Source organism: Strigops habroptila, chromosome 6, assembly GCF_004027225.2.
Source record: "Strigops habroptila isolate Jane chromosome 6, bStrHab1.2.pri, whole genome shotgun sequence".
Lineage (NCBI taxonomy): Eukaryota > Metazoa > Chordata > Aves > Psittaciformes > Psittacidae > Strigops > Strigops habroptila.
In genome coordinates, this window is record NC_044282.2 from 16,371,793 (window position 1) to 16,392,490 (window position 20,698).

The window sequence follows — 20,698 nt, forward strand, 5'->3', positions numbered from 1 at the left end:
GATTCTCTAAAGGTTACTGTAGTCTCTGTAGTCCATTCAGCACACTCAGAATGCAAATTAGTTCTATGTCAGCCTTTTTGTGAGGTTTTTTATTACAGTCAGACAAGTAAGGCCCTCACATTTCTTTTTTAATTTTAGATAAAAGTGGATCAAAAAGTGGATAGATGTCTTTATTTGTATTTTTAAGAGTCTTTCTAATACTTCCTTCTATCAAACATGAAAAGGAAAATAGTTAAATTTCTAAGTATTTGGGGAGCCCTTTGAAGCAGTGAGCAGAGAAATGCTTAATACTTTGAAACTATCTATTATTTGAACTATCAATTATTTTAACATTTTTTCAAAAGCAGAACAGGATCCTCACCAGACCAGCTTTGTGTCTCATTTTTCTTGTTCTGACAGGTTGTCTATCTGTAGTGTAACGAGAAGGTGGTCAGACTAGCTTTATGCTTAGCACATGATATTTTTCATCTCCAAAATGCTTTGTGAACATCAAGCAAGCATATTAACTTACATTTCTCTAGCGAATACTTGCGTCGAACACAAGCAACAGATCATGACTTTTTGTAAAATCTTGTGGGAGTCATTATATACTGGTGTTAATTTTAAAACCTTCCAAATATTATGTAGAGCGAAATTAGACTTTTGGCAAACTAAATGAAGACCTCTTGGTTTGTCTGCTGAAGGCTTAGTATTATTCAGGCCTGCTTTTGTAATTTTAACTCAGGTTTTTGTTGACGTCAAAGGCTGCAGCACTGATCGAGGCAACACAGTTGCTCACCACCTGCTGACTGATGCCCATCCCATCCCTGAGCAGTGATCAGTGGCTTCTGGCCATCTCCCCCCCCAGTTTCTATACTAAGCATGATCCAACCACTTTCAAGATGCATCAACAGGATATATGGGGGGTCCTGACAAGAAAGGCAGGAAATATACCATGAAAACCTTATATCTTAGAGATTTGTTGTGAGAAAACTATGTTGGGGGAGGGCTTACTCTCTGAAGAGCTCTAATTTATCAGGGAATATGTAAAAGTTGTGGTACTAGGAAAGGCAATGGTGAAGAAGTGGACCTGTTAATTGTTCATTTCTTAATATCAGATACTGCTAGATGCTTATTTAATAAGATTTGACTCATGATGTGTGCAGTTTGAAAACCTCTTCATCTCAAAGGTAGAAGTAACTTGGAAAAGTCAAGGAAATCACAACTGGAAGACTTCCTAGGAGGAATGACACCATTGCACGTTGTTCATATTGTTTAAAGTTAAACATTTTTATGTAAGAAATACGCAATGATGTACAGAGGAATATAAAATGGGGTATCAAGTTCTCTGATTATATGTTATTTTGTTTATGTGACCTTTCTTATTTTCTTCTTATTTTCCATTAAAAGCAATCTCCTATTTCTCTTTCATTCATTTTCTTCTCTACTGTTCTGGTTTTAATGTTTTTTGTTTGGCTTTGGTTTTTTTTCTTCTTTTCTTATGATATTCAGTGCCTTAATCTGTGTCTGGTTTTGACTCTTTTAGAGCTAGCCATAATGCTCCTCCCTCCCAGTCTTTCTTACACTGTGCATTTTTCTGAGAGGCTTTTTTATGACATAGAAATCTGTACCATATCTAAAAGATTTGTTCCCCTTCCTTTTTTGCCCACTCCCAGTATTTGGTTTTTTTCCCCCAGAGTAAATCTTTTTTTTTAATAAATAATCTCATAGAATTGATCCCTTTTACAAATTTCTTTAAAAAATCTGGTATCTTTCCCTTTTTTAAAGTCATAAATGGATAATGCAGATGTAGAAGTATTCTGAAGTTGTTGAATCATTACAAAAACTCTGTAATTACATTTATTATTAATGGTTTTCATTAGTAAATTCTTTGAGTTTACATTGGTTCTTTCATCCAAAAGGCTTATGGTACTATATAATAAAGCAACCATTACATCTTAAAACATCCCTGGAAGACAAATGAGTCCTCAGACTTGCCTAGACGTGTGCAAGAGGAACTGAGGCAAAGACTGCTTACAAGACAGGAGCAGTGAGCCAGTGGTAGAAGGAAGAATAATTCTCATGAGGCCTGACTTCTCTCTCCCCTTATATTGCAACCATTCAGGTTTGGGGTTTTTTTTGAGTAATTTTTCAAAAGAGCTGTATCTACATCTCACATTGTCATGAGCATTGTTGCAAAGGGAGCAGCGTCCTTTGTCCTAGGAGAGAATGAGACAGCTTGGAGAACAAGGCAATAGGGGATTTCTCTGGTCAGACCCTGAACAACTGGGCCTGGGGTCACAGAAGCTTGGGCTTAACCTGATGTAGTGGTGTGCATCTTCTTTTCCCCATCTTCTGGCAGACCCGTTGCCAGAAGCTGGAGGCAGTGTTACTTGAATATGCACCTGAATTTCCTTCTGAGTTTAAGCCCATGATACAGCTCTGCTTTGGCAGCACTCTCTGGCCCCTTTGAATGGAGACACACACACTGTGGTACTAACATCAAATACCACTAACATGTGGCTAAAAAAGGAGCCAGAATTAAGTAATCAGAATGAATTGTGTAGGCTATCCTGGATGTGCAATTTTTTCTTTTAATAACAGAAAGAAAAGCTGTTTGCAAGACCTTGTTTTGCACTTTCCACCCACCTTGGCACTGGAACGATGAATAGCTTCTAGTTAATCATTTTAATGATTTACCAGAGCTAGAGGAAAAATCAACATCCACTATTTCGGGAAAGTCAAATACCTGAGCTGTTCGTCATGAAAGGCTTCTTCTAATGGCATGTTCCTTAATCTTACAAATAACCAGAAGTTTGCATTGATCCATGAGAGTAAAAGGGAAGGACAAGTTACACGTTAGATACTGCACCTCACCAATGGACAGATTAAGCTTCTGTCCATAGCACTTCCTTGACACCTGAATTGAGGATAGGTTCCTTTGGTACGTAGTTGCTTTTTGCACCTTCTAGACTTGAAGCTTCTGTTTCTTTTTTTCAATTCATGTTATATAGCAGCTTGCCTCTGATGTTGGAGCTTAAGCAAAGAGATGACACAGCCTTTGAGCTGCTTTTCTCTGAGGAATCTCACTTTGCATCTGTTCATAGAGGAATGGAGGAAGAGAAATTTCACTGTTGCTAATGGGGTCACTCTGCTTAAGGTGGGTTAGAATTATTCACCTACTACTTCCTCCTGAAAGCAAGGTCCTTTGATCAGGTGAAATAATAGCAGCATTTCTCAGGGGCTTAGAAGTAGTGTTCTACAGGAATTGGACTATTTTCTGCTGAACCTAGCAATTTCTTTTGCTTTCCAGACTTTCCAGTGTTCGACTGCAGCCATGCTACTTAACCAGTTCTGTTACTAGTCAAGGTGGCACTAGGAGCACAACACATGGATTATAACCCTGCTACCCATTGCATAAACATGAAACAAAATGCACCTGCTGCAAAGCAAAGACCTTACACTTGAAGAAGCTACAGTTCGTTGTGACTGTTTTGGGGCAAATACCTGCCTTTTTGTACTTCATTTTCACTTTTAAATTTTAATCTCAGTCCCTCTTATCTGACAGATTTTTCTGTCAGAACTATCAAATGGGTCCTCTTGATTTTTTTCCCATTTAGGCTGACCATATTCTACTCAAAAGGTGGTATTGTGAATGGGAATTACTCCTTTGCTTTGAAAACTATGACACATTGACGTATCCATCTCAGTTCTGGGCAGCACAAAAAACCTCAAAAACTTTCAGCACCTTCTCAGTTGCTGCCTTCTTGTACTTCACTGCTGGAAGTCCTTCAGACTGTGACATCCATCCATTTCTTTGTTTTAATGCAAATTGTATGAGGATACTAAAAATTACGAACTCTTCATCTGACAACTCTTCTCAGACATTTGCTGAGCATCATTCACAGTAATCCTTTTTTGGTGGTGTGCACGTACACAAATGTGCAGTGCTATCTGAACTGACGGGATGTAGAAAGAATCCTTGTGCAGTACTGCCACCTGGGGCAGCTCCTTGTGTGGGGCTGGAGCACCTACAAGGGAGAGAGCCATTGCTGCAGTTTGACCTGAATCTGCTCAGTAGGCTCAGAGGCCCCTCTGGTCTCTTGCAGCCATGCCTGAGCTACATGACTCCCCTCTGGAGGTGGATGATCTCAGCTTGGTTATGGTGTTACTGAACTATGACATGTCGCTCTCCCTGCATACGTTAGAATGTGTACATACATCTGATAATGGGAACTGAGAGGCCTGTGTATCTGAACAGCAGCAGAATAAAAGGCAACCTTAATTTTCCAGAAATGCTCTCCTACCTGTTTCCTGCCTGACAGCTAAAGGGAACTTCACACACACAAGAGCTAAAAGGAAAGGAAGAGGCCACCAAATTGTACCAATCCATTTAAGTCCAACCTTCTTTTTTTCTCAAGGAAAATTATTTGGCTTTAATTGTTTTTATAGAGTAATTTCTTAGCAATTATTTCCTCTCAGATTGCTTTCCCTATCCTCAATCCAAAATACAACTAACTCACTACTTCAAGTAGGAAATCTTTTTAGAACATATAATCAATATATACTAGATAAATCTATTTGTGCATAATCTTTGCCTTGAAATTATAAATAATTTTCTCTTGGATTCTATCTTCATCCTTGTGGGCTGAAATAATCCAACTTGTTATTAATTCATAGAATCATAGAATGTACTGGAATTCCCGTTAGAGGGCCACTTGAATAGAAGCATGCACAAAACTGTATGACGACTCAGTGGATGAATAAGATAGGACACTTGAAATGAAGCACTTTCATTATACTGACAGTAATTTCATATGACCATATGAACTGTCTGCAATATAATAAGGAATTGGGAGAGTAACACAGGAGTCCACCAGGCAGAAGAATAACATAAGATCTGTTTAAACAGAAAAAATTGCAGCACCAGCCTACACTCTGTCTTGATTTCAAATGCAAATTACACTCAAAAAATGCAAACAGCTGAAAGGTAGATGGAAAACAGAAATTCTTTCTTCATTCCTGAGAGTGCATGTCATGCAAAGGCAACATTTTCTGAATGTTATTCACACTTTTGACTCTAATCATATCAGTTTCCAAGGCAAATTATTTTTCAGAATAGTCTATAGTTCTTGTGATTGATAAGACAGACACCTAAAGTGGTGGGAATCATCATGCAACAGAAGGACTGTGGGATATTCTTAGTCTGAAATGTTCCCATCTAACAAGAGATTGAATTGTGTGAACTAGATTGACCGTAAGGAAAACTGAGTCCTGACAGTAAATGTCAGGAAAGATATACTAATGTACAGTAATGGAGTTAGAAGATAGCCTTCATTTTTTTCTTCTATTGCAACTTAAATAATTACTTGCCCAAAATGTCTACTAAGTGTCTTTCAAAAAGACATAAACCAAGCTAGACTATTCCTTATATACAAGCTTGAAGTAGACTATTTAAATACTAATTTGACATGAGTAGGAAGATAAATTGATACAAGAGGTTCCTGAACACACTGTAATTGCAAAACATGTTTTTAATATAGTGTTGGGGTTGGGTTGGTGGGGTTTTTTTTTGGCTTTTTAGGAGAAGGCAAAATGTTCTGTGAATTCTAACCTTTTTTTTTTTATTTTTTTTTTTTTCGAAGGAAAACAAGGAGGAGAACCTGCATCATGCTTTCAGTCACTCTTTCTTGAATGACCAATGTAACTGACATGAACACACCTACCTGAATCCTGCTCCTGTGAAGTGTTAGAGCTGAACGGGATGAAGAATAGCCATTCCATTCCATGGAAAGTTCTTGAGGTTTCTGAAGTCTCTGTATTTTTTGTGGGAACAAAATACAAAGCAGCCCCTTTCAAATACCTTTGTGAAAGAGCTGTGTTGAAATGCCTAGTTTGAGATCAAAAACCTCAGGTATCCAGTTGGAGGTTTTCATTTTAGTCACATGCAAAACTTTGTTGAAATGTTCATGTTCCTCTGAAATGTTTCATCTTTGATAAAGTGGGATATTTGACTCAATACCACTTCGAAAACATTCTGATCAGCTCTATGGTTTTGGTGCCATTGTGCTAGGAGGAGAGGAGCTTAAGTGGGGAAAGATGATGGTCAAGGAGTTGCGAAAGGCCTGGAAAAGGAACATGAACACTTAATAAGGTGTTAGCTCTGTGCAGGACCCAGCCTGCTTAAATTAAGGCTTAGGTGCCTAAAGCCGAACGGTCAGACAATACCCAGTCTGTGTTCTTGCTCTGCAAGGTGCCTCTATACTCTGCTTGCAAACTTCCTGGGCACTTCCTGTAGTCACCTAAAAACACCTCTTAGACCAGAGACAGGTATCTCTTGCTCCCCAAAGCTGCCACTGTTCAAGGAGGCAGGCACCTGAATGCTGTGACTGCTCTGGGGTGGCCCGAAGGCCTGGAATCCCTCTCTCTGATGGGTTAGTGTGGTGGAGGGACAGGACAACCAGCTCCCGAGGAAGAGTCAGATGTGACTGTGGTGCCCGAGTCCTCATGCTGTGTGCCTGTGCACAGCGAACCACAGAGGGAAGGGTGAATGAAGGCTTTCCCCCAAGTTCTCTAAGGCCCAGGGGTCAGAGAACTGTCTGAAGTGCAGAAAGTCTAAATTCAGTCTTTCTTGGGCTAAGCAGGGTTTAGAAATCATATCATTTGCCTTACCAAATACTCTCAACGTGAGAGGATGGAGACACTTGGCACTTCCCATCATTTCTTTCCATTTGGAGCAGAAAGGAGCAGTTTCATACACAGAAAACCTCCCTGCACATCCCCAGAGACTGTGCTGGGAATTTATGTAGTTAGGGCAGGCAGACTGACCAGTGTCCTGCCAACAGATCTAAAGCACGTGGAACTTTTGCAAGGCAGTGTATAAAATGAGTGCTGAAGTCAGGTCGGTATCACAGCTCTGTTTCTATATTCTCCAGCCTCCAGCATCAGTGGTGGTAAAACCAGGCTCTTCGTATACTGCTGCCTTGCAAATACATTGATGTGTATTCGTAATTGTAGGTGATGTGATCTGCAGTGCAAGTGACACCTCATCCTGCTGCAGGTGGCAGGTTTGGAAAGCAGCGAGATATCTGCATTTGTGTGTATTATGTTAGCTTTATATTATCCAGGTAAGTGGAATTAAGAACGTACAGTTTTGTGGAAATTGAGGTAAAAATCAAATTAAATGTCAGACAGGAGAATTTTCATGTTTTAGTCTATTTCAATTACAATACCTGCTCAGTATTAAGGAAAACAAACAACCAAACAAAAGTGGCAAAACTGGTAAGGTTTGGAAAGTCCTGGCTTTGTTCTCCCAGGTATAATACCCTAGATCAAAAAGCAACTCCTTGTGAATAACATTTTCAGACACCAAAAATAACAAAATCAGGAACCTGGAAATAAGTTTGTTTAAGGTCTTGCACCACATACACAAATGGAGCATCTGAGTGTGAATGCCAGGGCCTATGGTGCATCCTTCCCCATAGAGCCTATAAATATTTAACTTTGATCCCATGACAGACAGACATAAAAGCTCAATTACTCTTGGTGATTCATACGTAGTAAACTGCTCTTCAGAAAGGATTACACATAGAGATGGAATTTCTGGATCCCATACATCCTCCCAAAACCTTTCAGTTTTGTCCCAGATTTTGTCTTAGAAAGATGGCTTAGTGCCAAAGCTGCTGGCAAATATTTATGGTAACTTGGTTCCAGCTCTACCCTACACATTCTTTGTTACGTCTTTGGCTGAATGCTTATTTCTGTATGCTATTCCTCATCTGTAGAAGAAATGTCATATTCTTTTCCTTGCTAGACTGTAAGTTTCTCTGCTCTGGTATTGTCTTTTATGATGAGTATGGAGGAGGCAATTTTGTTTAGTGCCTCTGAGCTTCCACAGTATGCAATTATCAATGTTGATGTCTTCAAATTGAGGGAGTGATTGGATCTAGCAGACTGCTTTGTTGTTTGTGTGTTGTGTAATTATCAGCATTCATTACAAACAGGTATGTCTAATTTTTCCAGCTCTCAGCAAGCTGACTACAATGATGGTATTATGGGTTGGGTTAAACTGACTGGAACTGATGAGTGAAATGGCTGCCCTTCTGTTATGAATAAATGCAACAAACACAGAGCTAGGCAGATGAAAAAAAGAGAAAGCGAGAAAAAAAAGGCTTGTTCACTTGTTCAGTATGTGATCTGTGGATTTGAGCTGCTCACAGAGGAGTCAAAAGCATGGTGCTTTGGTGGGATTTCCCAGGGTATTGTTTAACCACCTGCACAGAGGTCTCTTCAGCGAGCAAACAGCAAGTGAGAGAGAGGCACGGAAAACAGAAAAATTAGAAATATGGTCTAAGAAAATGTATGCAAGAGGGAAAGCCTTTAGGCAGTGCTGCTAGGAACTGAGAGCATGGAGCAAAGAAGCACCTGCTTGTGTCCAGCGGTAGTGGGGTTTGGCCAGCCTGTATGAATACACAGGGTTGTGTCAAAGAGTCTGTCCTCAGCTAAACTGCTCCAGCAGTTATATTTCGTCAGGAAAAGTGTTATTGCTCAAGCACACTGCTGTGTATCTTCTCTGTGTGGGAGGCTGAAGCTGCACTCATGGTCTGCCTGTCAAACTGCATGCAGGTAAGTTTATAATCAGTGAGAAACAATACCTAGTAAGGAAACATTTTATAAAAATTAAAACCCCCTCACACCTAGACATACCTAGGGGTGCTAAAATATTTAGGAGAGAGAAATATTTTAATTCAAGAGGTCATTGCTTCTCCTTTTATTCTATTTTCCCTGCTTTGCTTTGGCACAGGTCTTAAAGCTTGCCAAAGAAACATGATGTGCTTACAAGCACAAAATCATAGCCTGTGTTTTCGGGCGTGCAGACAAATCACCTGGATCCAGAGCAGCCTATAGCACACCGGGCAGCTGCCAGCTTACAGGAAAGTTACCTCGTGCTCGGAGGCCCTGGGAAGGATGCAGGGAGGGAAATCAGCTGTGCGTGTCTTGGGTGCCAGTGTGCTGGGAGCCGGGAGGGACTTAGGTGCATTCCCCAGGGGACCGATGGCTCGAAAATAAGCTCCGCTGCTCAGTATGGGCACAATCACACCTTTGTTCACTGTGGTGGGAAGGAAGGTAGCTCAGTGTGGAGGATGCCATGGGGAGGGTTGCCAGGTGGCAGGCAGGGCCGCTGTGATGCCCTGCCCAGCACAGAGCTGCAGCCATCGCTGAGCATAGGAAAGAGAGAAAAAATAGAATTGAAAAGCTCTTTTGAAAGAAATTCTCCAGGAAAATGTGTGAAAACAGTCATGGGCACTGTTATGAAATCCAGGGCAATGTTTCACTTGATGTCAATAGTAGGAGGAGAAAGCAGAAAGCGCTAATTCTTCATTCATACAGTGGGGGTGGTTCAGCTAGTGGGGAGGTAGAGCCGCGACCTGTACAAATTTATATAGGTTACTATGCCAAGAGAAATTATGAGGTGTCGCAGAAGGGCAGTTAGGAAAAATGTAATACTCCTGTTAATAAAGGCCGATGTTACTTGCTTGCCACTACAGATAATTTTTACCTACCCATAATTTTGCAGCTTAGCACAAAATAAAGTTCAGCCAGTTAAAGTATTATCTGGGAATATAGAGAAAAGTAATCCTTGTTGCACAGTTATTCAGCTGAAATAGGTTTAAGCACTTCGTATACAGTGGACAGCAGTCTTGATATTTGCACATGCCAAAGAAAGAGCATCTTGTTCACACACTTCCTAGATTTGAGATAAGAAAAATAACATCACAACTATGGATTTTTCATGCAGGTGAAGGTCTGAACTGCACGAAATAACATTAAATTTTCAAATCACCACTGGTAATGCAGAGTAGCCATCAAAAAGCACACGTGTGAATGAATTTCAAAGTTTCCTATGCTGAAAACAGAATACATGAATTGTGGGGAGTTCAAGGAAGTATTTGGTGTTGGACTTAGTCTGGCCCCACTAGTGTTTTGTTTGATCATTGCAGTCATTTCAAAAATTGTACCCTAGACACAGGGCAGATGACAGAGAGAAGAATGTCCCAGTTCATCCTATATAAACCTTACCAAGGCTGTACCAAAGGTGCTGAGACAAGTGTTTGACTGTTAGAAAATGTCAAAAGGGGTATTTCCCCTGTAAGTTTCATTCTGTTCTTTATTTGTGTTTCTACATGCTGCTAGTGCCGAAGAGCACTGGCTGCATCAGGCTGTTACAAATTCCTCCCTCCTTAACCACAGCGAGTGTCTTTAAGCCTAGTTGGTGCTCGGGGGCCAGCTTCTGATCACTGTTGCAATGAAGGAAATGCAGGAAGGATTTGCTGCATGGCCTAGAGTTTGCTCCTGCACAAGCAAAAGCAGGAGTGGGAGACTGATGGGCAGAGGTGGCCAAAGAAACAGCTAATGGGGCGGGACTGTTAAAAAAAAAAGGCAATAAGACAACACCCAGCAATACTCCTTTTTATGCATAACGCTTTATTCAAGTCTCTTGATGATGTTTTGTGGGTGCTTTCTTTGGTTCTTACTTTTTAGTCTATTATCATAAGAGCAGGTTGTGTAAGGTTTTCGTGTCTCTCTTATACAGGCGCTGCTTAAAAAGATGTCTGAGCATTCTACTCTGTGCTTCTGTATATTTTGCTTCTCTGCACGCACTTTGCTCTGTGGATAGTAGTTGAAATTCTAGTGGGCTGCCCTCCTATTAAACTACCTTTAATGTTTTATTGGGATACCTCCCACTTGAAAATGGTTTAACACATAAAGGCGCTTTGCTCATTTGAGAAAAAATTAAACTGTATTTCTGATGCAGAGGCAAGATTGTTTGGGCAGCTCTCCTGTAGATTGTTCTTTATGCAAATAGCGCCTTGGGAACGGGCAGATGAAAGTGTTTCAGGGCGGGATGGTGATGCAAATGTTTCATTTACCTGCCTGGGAGTGCTCTGCTGCAAGAAGGGAAACAAGCTCTCCTACACGTTGCTGACTTATCTCTTTCTGTTTGAAAGTTCGGTGTCTGCCCTAGAAAATAATTACTCCTTAAAAGTAAGGAAGGAAAGTCCAGCATGCCTGTTTCTGAGCCTTAAGAAGGTAGATTCCACAGTTTGAATTGACATCTCACGGAGGATGGAGAAAGGAAGAAAAAAAGTAAGACTAGAAAGAGTGATGTGAACTAAAAAACAGGAAAGAGAGCAGATGAAATCTGAATGTCAAGAAAATGTAAGACTACACAGATTAGTTGTCTTGAATGACTAGAACAGGGTTTTTTATTGCTAGGAAAACATATGGAGTAGTTATTAATTGAAAAGAGCATCTTCTAAGCCAGTCTCAGCAAACAGAAAGCTGCACTTTGCTAAAGGGAGGAGAGACCATACCATCCAGGCTAGGAGCAGAGAGGAACAAAGAGTTCGGCTCCAAAGACTGATTAAATCTTCTTCTGAGAATCAGCCCTGGCTGGTTTTGCTCAGCCCCCATTTTAACACAGTTGTTGACTGTTGTAAAAATCTTTCTCTAAGTGTTCCTGTTGGTTTTTTGTTTGTTTGGGTTTTTTTAATTAAAGCTTGTGGATACTGCAGAAAATGCATTGTGTGTTCAAAGTGCTCACACATGTAACTCTGATGCCAGTGTGCAACTGCTGACAGAATAGTGGTGGGACATTTGGCTGTCTGGGCTGTTCCCACCACAGCTACTTCCAGCCCTGGGTGTCCACTCCAGGCTGCTTCCAGGGAGCTGTTTTTCTTGGGAGGCAGCATGGCGCGTCTATCCTTACCCAGTTTCCTCCTCAAAGGGACAGTGGAGCATTCTCCATGAATTGCTGAACATCTTAGGGAGAATCAAAGACCCTGGAATCTACCTGAAAAGTCTCTGAAGGAATTAGAAGACTTTTTGGGGTGAAATAGAGTTAGCTCCAGCTCTGCTTCCCACAGGATTCAGAGCAAAGGCCTGGTTCAGTACCAGATTTCGTGTCTCAATTCAACAGTGCCTGTTTATGCTCCATGGAGATGCCTGCAAGGGTTCGACTGAGCAAACTTTGGTTTTCAAGCCAGAATTTCAAGATGACAAAGGAGGGAATGGCATCTGGGTGGGGGGGTGTCTGTGGATAATTCAAACACATGTTTGTGTGTAGGAAAATCTCGTTGTAGCTACCAGTAACCATGGCATAAATTTTCTGTTTGCCAGCCTTACACAGCATTTTCTTTGTCACTGAATCAGTCTCCAAACAACTTGCTGTTACCCTGGTTGTCAGTATATCCACAGTGTGCCATATGAGATTAAGAGAGGCACTGTGAAAGAAAGACTGAGACACCAAAGGTACTGCAAAGAGCTAAGGGGACTTTCTTCATTGGAAAGAATATTCCCATAGAAATGGCTAAATCCTTTTACTCAGCCTCTCTGCAAGGGACAAGATGTTGACAGCATCACTTCAGTATATATTATCCCAAACGGTGTCTGTAAACCAGTTCCCTGCCACTACTATTTTGGAACGTTTGCATAATAAATATCTTCCCAGCTGTAGAACTGAAATATTATTGCTGTTTCTTTCATGACCTTAGTTAACTGCCTGCTGCAAAACCAGAGTAAACTTTCAATTCCAGTGCTATGGTACAGACCTGCTATTTCTGCCTAATTTAATCAAAACGTCTGGAAAACAGTCAGCATCTGAAAAATTAAATAGCTTTTTGTTATTGTGCAACAACTCTTACTGGAATCTCTTTAAATACTACTGAAAGAGAGCAGACGTTCACCTCTTCCATTCCCTTTCTCTCTTGTCTGTCCAGAGAAGGAGAGTCCATTTCCTTCACTGATTTAATTAAGTACCGAAAATGCAATGTGAAAAGGAAGAGTGGAACTGAAGATTTATTTTGATATGCAAAAAGCTGGGGGTTTGCTTGTTGGTTATTTTTTCTCATATCTGGATGAAAAGGGTCCTCTGAGGTGTGATGGCTACTTGGAGCAGGATTTGTCAGATGTGTACTGTCTTCTTGGCTGGAGAACTGATAAGACAGACAGGGAATATTATGGCTTGATTGCTGCAAAGGAGTAAAAGTAATTGTGCCTAGAATGAACAGGCTATCAGTCCCATACAGAAATAGGTCTCCATTTTTCCTGCAAAGCAATATTCAGAAAAGTAGATGGAAAAAATAAGAGGGCAGGGAATACTGTTCATACTTACAATTTAATTCCACTGTCAGTACCCATTTTCTACTTGAATTAAATTTTCAGGGCAAAAAAATTGAAGGGGAGACAAAAATTACGGAAGTATGGCATATTATATTAGTTCCATCAGAAACAATGAGACAGTGGTTAGATCTCTGAGCTGTTGAGGAAAGTTAAAGGAGAAAGTTATTAGCAGAGCACCAAGGGAAGTGTCTCTGAACCAAAATTATGGGGCCTTGCTGGAAGATATTATACAGGGTATTCAACAGAAGTTAATGTGCTCAAAAGCCAAGTGTCAGGGTGGAAGTATTCGGTGTAAGAACACTCTAGAGGTCAAATGATGATTGTGTCATTCCTTCTCAGCCTTCAAATTTCAGAGATCAATTTTTTCTTAAGTAAGAACTGAAGACACCTAAAAGGTGGTTGGTTGCTCGTTGTAGTTGTGTGTGGGTAAAAATAATTCCAGTATAAGAAGAGATCCAGGTGCCTGGGTTAGGTGAACACACCAGTCAGCCTGCTGTTTTAGTGGCAAGTGAAGTTGCAGCTGTGACTTGCATGCTGCATCTCAAATGCTGTCAAAAGCACTGCAGTCCTAGTTCAGCCTACTGTAAATAGTGTTTTAAAGGGGCTTCCTGGTAGGAAAGAAAGACTCCTAAACACGAATGCATTCACTGTGGCCAGCAGAGATCTCAAAATGACTGAAGATGTTATCGACTCGTCCAAAGAAGAGGGAGTGATAAGCTGAAATGAGGCAGTACATTCATGGCCATCCTGCTAGCTGCCAGTCAGGCCACCAAACATCACCTGCAGCACAGTTTAGGATCAGGATTTCTGAACTGGGCGTTTACAAGCCATCACAGCTGTCAATTTAAAACTAAATTAAATGAAGCTGCCGACTGTGAAAATGGCCACAAAAGCACCTTCTGAAAGATGGGAAGAAAAAACTATTGTTAAAATTTTAAGAGATTATCTGTTTGGAGTTTTTTTTGTTGTCATTGTTTGTTTGTTTCTGGTATTAAATGAGAAAGCAACTACAAGAGCTAATTTCCTTTTGTTCCACTTCCTAAAACTCTCCGTGTTTGCACTGGCAATGTTCTCGTTACCTGAAAGCCCAGCCTGAACAAGACTTCACACAGGAGATGGTTACAAAAATGACTCCAAAGGTGGCAGTATCCTGAAGGCAGCAGGGAGGGAAGGTAATGCTTACACCTTCCTGGCGCCTAGCTCGTATGTCAGTGATCAGGAAAGCCTGGGACACTGTTTCTTCTTAGGTTTCTGTAATATGATGCACACTCAGATAAGTAAGCTGATCTTTTTTTTTTTTTTGTCTGCCCCCATTGTGAGAAAAGAAGAGGGAAATCTAGGTGAGTCTGGTGGAGTTTCTGTCCTCTCCTTTTCTAAGGTTAGAGGCTAAGAAGATTGTAATGGCTACAGGGAGGCAGTGACCAAGAGCAGTCAAAGGTACTTCTGTAAGTAGTAGTTCTGCCATGTGTACTACCTTAGAGTGAGTCTCTGCCAAGATCTACTCACTGACAAAATTCAGTCTTCTGCATGTCTTGAAAAGGAAGATCAGAGGATTAGAGAGATGATGCTGAAAGCAAGGGTGCAGTTCAGATGGAGATGTGTAGATATTCTGAAGGAAAGGGAAAAACAGCTGCATAGGCTGCTCAAAATTTGCCCATCAAGAACACCTAAAGCATGAACTGTTCAGTAAGGAGGGTGACCATCAAAAAAAGAGGAAGACATCATCTAGTGGAGTAGATTGATCTCAAAATATAGACAATCACAAAAACAAAAAAGAGGGAGGTAGTGGCAGAGGAGCGAAGACATGGTGCATGTGAAGAAGATACGGAGTTCCAATAAAGGATCAAAGTTACATAGACTTTGTGAAGAGAAAAAGGCCAACCATAAGGACTGCCAGACCAAACTGAGCGCCTCTTAAAAAATCCCCCGAACTTCCAGGCAGAAGATGGAGAGCTTTCAAGGGTGAAGCAGTGGCTGAAAAGTGTAGTGATGAATCAAGACTTGATGAAAATCAAGCCAAGGCTTGCAAAGGATATTAAAAATAGGCCATGAAGGATCCTACAGACATACAAGTAGAGGGGGGACAAATGAAGTTAAGCTTTCACCCTGGCATAAAATTAGAAATGTGTTCATGAAACCTCTTTATGATGTGAAGTTAGAAGTATTGGCAGTGTGAACGAGGATGAGAATGTCATGCAGAAAACATTAGACGATTGGTAAAAGCTAACGAAATAGAAATGCAATGAAATTTAGTAAAATGAGGTCAAATTCATGAACGGTGACTGCTAATAGCAGTTTATGCTACAGGATAGGGCTGCACAGAATGAGAGAAAGAACAAGAAAAAGAAAGAAAGAGTAAAGGCATCCAAATTTGTCAGAGGGAGTATTTTCCCTTTCATGTAGATAACATGAATATTGTTGTAGAAAGTACTTGCAATGCCTCCTTTGTAAAGTGTCTGAAATTCTTGCTGTTCAAAAGCTTGAATTCAAGTGGAACAGCCACTAAAAAGGGCTAGGATAACATCTAGAGAGCCTGTAACATGAAAGAAGATCACAAGATCCCAACAAAATAGTGCTGGAGATGACTACTGGTGTACACTATGCACTGCAAAATTTCATAGTGCGTATGCACACTATGCACTATAATCTTTAGTAGAAAGGAGAATCAGGGCAAGGCTGAAGAAGGAATCAGAAAAGTAAACTAGTAATAAGTAACTTTTATTATTTCTAATTAGTAAGTCATAGTTGTTTATAATTAACAATATTTTTAACACTTATGCGGTAAATAGGCTAAGAATAGGATTGTAAGTTTCTAACTGCCCAAGGAAAGAGATTCTGAGATGACTTTCCAACAGGAGCAGTGAGGACAGAAATTGCAACTAGTTCTGCAATGGAGCTTGAACATCTTACAGAAGAGTATTACTTGATATCATGTCCTGCAGGAACTGGGAACTGGATTTAATAGCCCTTATAGTCTTGTGCTTCTAGGAAAGAAGATAAAAAAGAGATGGAGGGAACAAAAATGCCAAGGTTGAAGCACAACAGAGAACTATTTAGGAACTGGGAATCCAGGTGCTTTGTCCGAGTGAGGCCTGTGTCTACAGTCCAGGCTGAAATTCATGTCTACAAAATAAATATGAATGCGTGCTTGGGTATCAGTGATGAGTGGGATGGTAGAAGACTTCTCTGGTACCTGCTTTTCTCTTTTCATTGCCATTTGACTACAGAAAGGTCCTCAGCTTCATAACTATACCATATTTTGGTAGCTTCTTATATCTAGAGAACAGCAAATGTTGCATCTTAGAGCAGCCTTTGCAAGGAGTAGTTAATGCCTCCAAATGGTAATTCTCCTGAATTCCAAACAGTTTTAGATTTGACCTTGCTTACTTATTAGCCAGGTGTTCTATTCACAGCAGAGTGTGAGGAATGACTGTTCCTTGCTTGCATACAGGCATTAATCTGTAAACTAAATTTGTAACTTGTTCCATTTGGCCCAGAGAAACAAGCAATAACATATGATTTCAGGTGACTGGTTACATATAGTAGAGCTGGGAGGACCTGGACACTTTCTGAGAATCTACAGTATAAATACCCTCCAATTTGTGTTGGTTTACTCAAACAGATGAAAAATCAAAGCCCATCAACACAAATTGTAGTGAATCGGTTAAGACAGCCGTGACATTTGCCTTTCTGCTTGTGGCCATTCAGCCTATCTACCTTACCAAGCTGAGCACAGCCAAGTCCGTCTGGATTGGTTTTATGTCAGAAGCAAGATGGTGATGATAACCTTCCCTTTGGCATAGAAAGCAATTTGTGTTTCTGAAACAGCTGCCTTGAGATGCTCTGGTAGATGGTATTAGGAAAGCAAAAATGCTGTTGCTGACCTTCTATTTTGCCTTTGGATGTAGGTTGAGTTTGAGAGATGATGAGGTCTTTAGATCAATGGCAATGGATAGGGGAATGGAAGGACACCCAACAGACAGCCTTATAGATGATAGTTTCAGCACATCGACAGTTAATGTGAGTGCTCATCAGTCTCTGTGACGAAGGACAGCTTGACAGGGATGAAAGGAGACTTCTGGGGATTTATAAGGAGCTGCTGCCCCCAACCTGAAAGCCAGCAGCGTAGTAAAATCTAAGATAGTCTTTGAAATTTTAGATGTGGGCAAGGGTGGCATTGGAAATATAAGCCAAAATATCAGTAAATGAAACATAGGAAAATTCATTGGCTACTTCACCTGGGCTGCTCGTATGGCTCTGATGTTCATGGTTGACCTGAAAAAGAAATGGGGACCCTACTGAGCAGCGGGGAGAGTGTGTGTAAGAGTTTTCATGCATAGAAACTCTCCCTGGGTAAGGGTTTTGGTGCCTAGAAAAGGGTGCTGTATCCTGGAGACACTGGGAGAGGCAGCAATCCATGCTGACCAGAATATGTGGTGCCAATAAGGAGCTGGTGGAGTTCAAGACATCTGTATTCTGCCACATGCTGAGTATCATTCCTGTGCTATACACAGCAGTGATTTTGAAGCTATCTGTTGCCTCTGCTTCCTATAGTTCTTTGTCATGAGAAGTCAGCAAGCACTCTGGCTTTTACTTTTGTAAATGAGAAATCCAGCAGTTACTGTAGTTACGAGCTAACTTTCATTTCAGTTCTTGTCTGAAAACTGTTCCACAGATGTGATCATCTCTCATAAAGTTGTAGGCTCTTATCCTTTTACAACAAAAGTAAATTCCTTCTCCTTTATTACATTCCTGATGCCTGCCCAAAGTGTTGTTTTGGTGCTGGCCAGAAACGCTATTCCAGCACTTAAAAACATCTAGAATGACTGCAGGGTTTGCTCACTCATAAATAACAGGTTTGTTAGTGTAATTTCTTCCTTCTGTCACTTGAAACATAAGCTTCAACTCTTCAGTGTGTTCATAACAACACTGATGTCAAATTCAGGTATGCTAGATTACATGGGAGACACCGTTGACTCTTCTTAATTTATCTCAGCCAGTCTCTCTCTGTTATGCCAGAGAACAGGATGAGGGAGAAGTTGGGTAAAGCAAAACCAAGAATAATGTAAAACCTTTCTGTAGTAAGATAATATTTACTTGGCTTCTGCTGACTACGTTCCTGCTCCTCAGACCGAATTCTGCCTATTGGAATTAGGTGAAATAAGGGTTAAAAACTGCTTCTGTTCTGGAGCCACTGCTTGGAGTATCCCAGGAATGCTTGATCTCATTTATATTTGTACCACACCTTGCCACAACTCAGTCATGGTCTGGTTAAAGCCTCCTGATGCTAGGATGTGATACTTGCATAGTATGTTTCCGTCCTTGAGATGAAGGCAGTGTGGAAATGAAGGAAACCATCTCTTCCCATAATACACCCTGGGGTTCCTCTGGTGTAAATATAAAATATTTCCATTTGGGAAATGTAACCTTGAGATTGAAATGAGACCTTAATTTAGAAACGCATTAATTTCCATGCTGCCCATGGGCAACCACTGAGCAAAGGTGGTCGTGAAAGTGGCACCACTTTGCATTTGACTGTGGATGTCGTGTATGCATGCTGAAGTTCTGCACCCACTGACCTCGGTTATTTTGGGATGTGGTGAGGGAAGGCTGGAGACAGGTGAGAGCCCACTGAATACACAGGGACTCTCTCCTCCCTCCAGCTCGTGGCTGCAATGCATTCTCACAGTAGAATTTCTAATTAGAAACCTTTTGCCTCAGGAGTGAGAATATGTGGAGCTAAACTTAGTTCCTGGCTTCAGTGAAGTTTCGCTTTCTTCTCTAATTATTCGTTATTTTCTTTCTTCAAATAGGTGCTAGATACACTCCCTTTTCATAGGTCTAGAATGTGTCTCATCAGCATGGGTGAGCCAGTTGCCTGTAAGGCACAGGCCAGTGCTACACTGCCTTTTCAATGTGGTAATTGGACTGCTGAAACCTGTGGGAATGTAGGGGAGGTTTTCTGTGCCTGCTTTTGTACAGTACAGTACATTCTTCTTAGATTAAACATTTACTGGAGCAAAGTTGGGTTACTGTTGTATGGATCAGTACACCTGTTTGTTTAGCAAACTGCAGTCTGGACAGGCCTGGCAAGTGTCACCTCTTGATGAGGACCGGGAGCCACACAACTGTGTTCAAGCCCTTGGATATCTGTGAACTGAGCACAACTTCTGTGCCTATTCAGTTTCTTTCTTTTGGTAGAAAATTTGCAGGTTCCAGCTTTTCACGTAGACAATGGCAACATTATTGATACACACTGAGACTGAAACTTTATCTGTTATTTCTGGTTTTCTTAAGGCCTAGTATTTATGAGGATTAACTGCAACATGTATTGGACAATTAGCTCTTAAATAATCAGAATTGTACATTCAAATATTATGAGGCATTGGCATACAGACAATCAGCTGATTGACTACTGTCCCTTCCCAAACAATGGAACAGCTTCATATAGTAAAGGAGGAAAATTAAATCTGCTGTCTAGCAAAATGTTGTTTTGGAGTTGGTTTTTTTTGGTTAAATTTACAAGAGAGAGAATTAGAGATCCAGACATCTCCTCATTTATGAACATACTTACATTTCTGGCCGTTTAGTAAGTGATGCAATGTTTATTCTTTCAATAAACTGTTTTAAATTGGTTGTTAAGCCATAGTTGTAATTCACATGAACTACAGGGAAACTCAGCATGTTTATGGCACCTCTTCAGTACCAGGGCTTTCAATTGTGCCTGCTTCTCTGCATGGTACGCAGCTCACATGAGTCATTCATGTTGTGCTTGTAAGTTGCACAGCACAGGTAGGAGAAATGATGTGGCAATTTTCAGATCACTGCAATGCTTAACTCTGAGCGATGTGCAACTCCACCTGCTGAAACCTGCATGTCCCTCTAGGTGTTACTGGCCAAACCTGTAATATCAGAGCAGCCTCCCTGACTAGCTGTGCTGATGGCAGTGGCTCACTCTGCCATGGTACCAAACACAGACCTGTTGCTCTATTTTTCAAGGCCTCTTCGCAACTGAAGATGTTTGTAAATTGTAAACCTGGAAGAGATATTCCAGGCAGACTCTCATGAAGGCGTGCCAACACCGAATAGAAGTGACTTAATTTTTTATTGGAAATTGTTCTTCAGGAGAACACTAATTATTTTGGAAAAAAAAAAAGACAATATTTCCTTCCAGAATCTTCCACTCACACAGAGAAATCCTCGCCTCTGTGCTGTTAGCATCAGCTAGTGCTCTCAGTTCTCCTCTGCTGACCATTTCTCCTCCAAGCTGGTCACTCCTTCCCATTCCAGGGACCCAGCGATTCCTTGTGCTCCAGGTCCTGCAGCACAGCACAGCCAGGAGCACACCCCATCAGCAGGCTTTTTCCCAGTGGTTTACTTTCATCCAGAGGGGTAAGCAATTTTTTTCCTATGCAAAAGAGAAGAGCCTGTGTGTGGGCTGCTGAGGGTGTCCTGGTGCAGCAGATGGCAGGTGGTAACTTGTTTCTCTGCAAGAAAGAGAGCTGCTCCTGAGCCTTTCCTGCCTACCTAGCTGTTC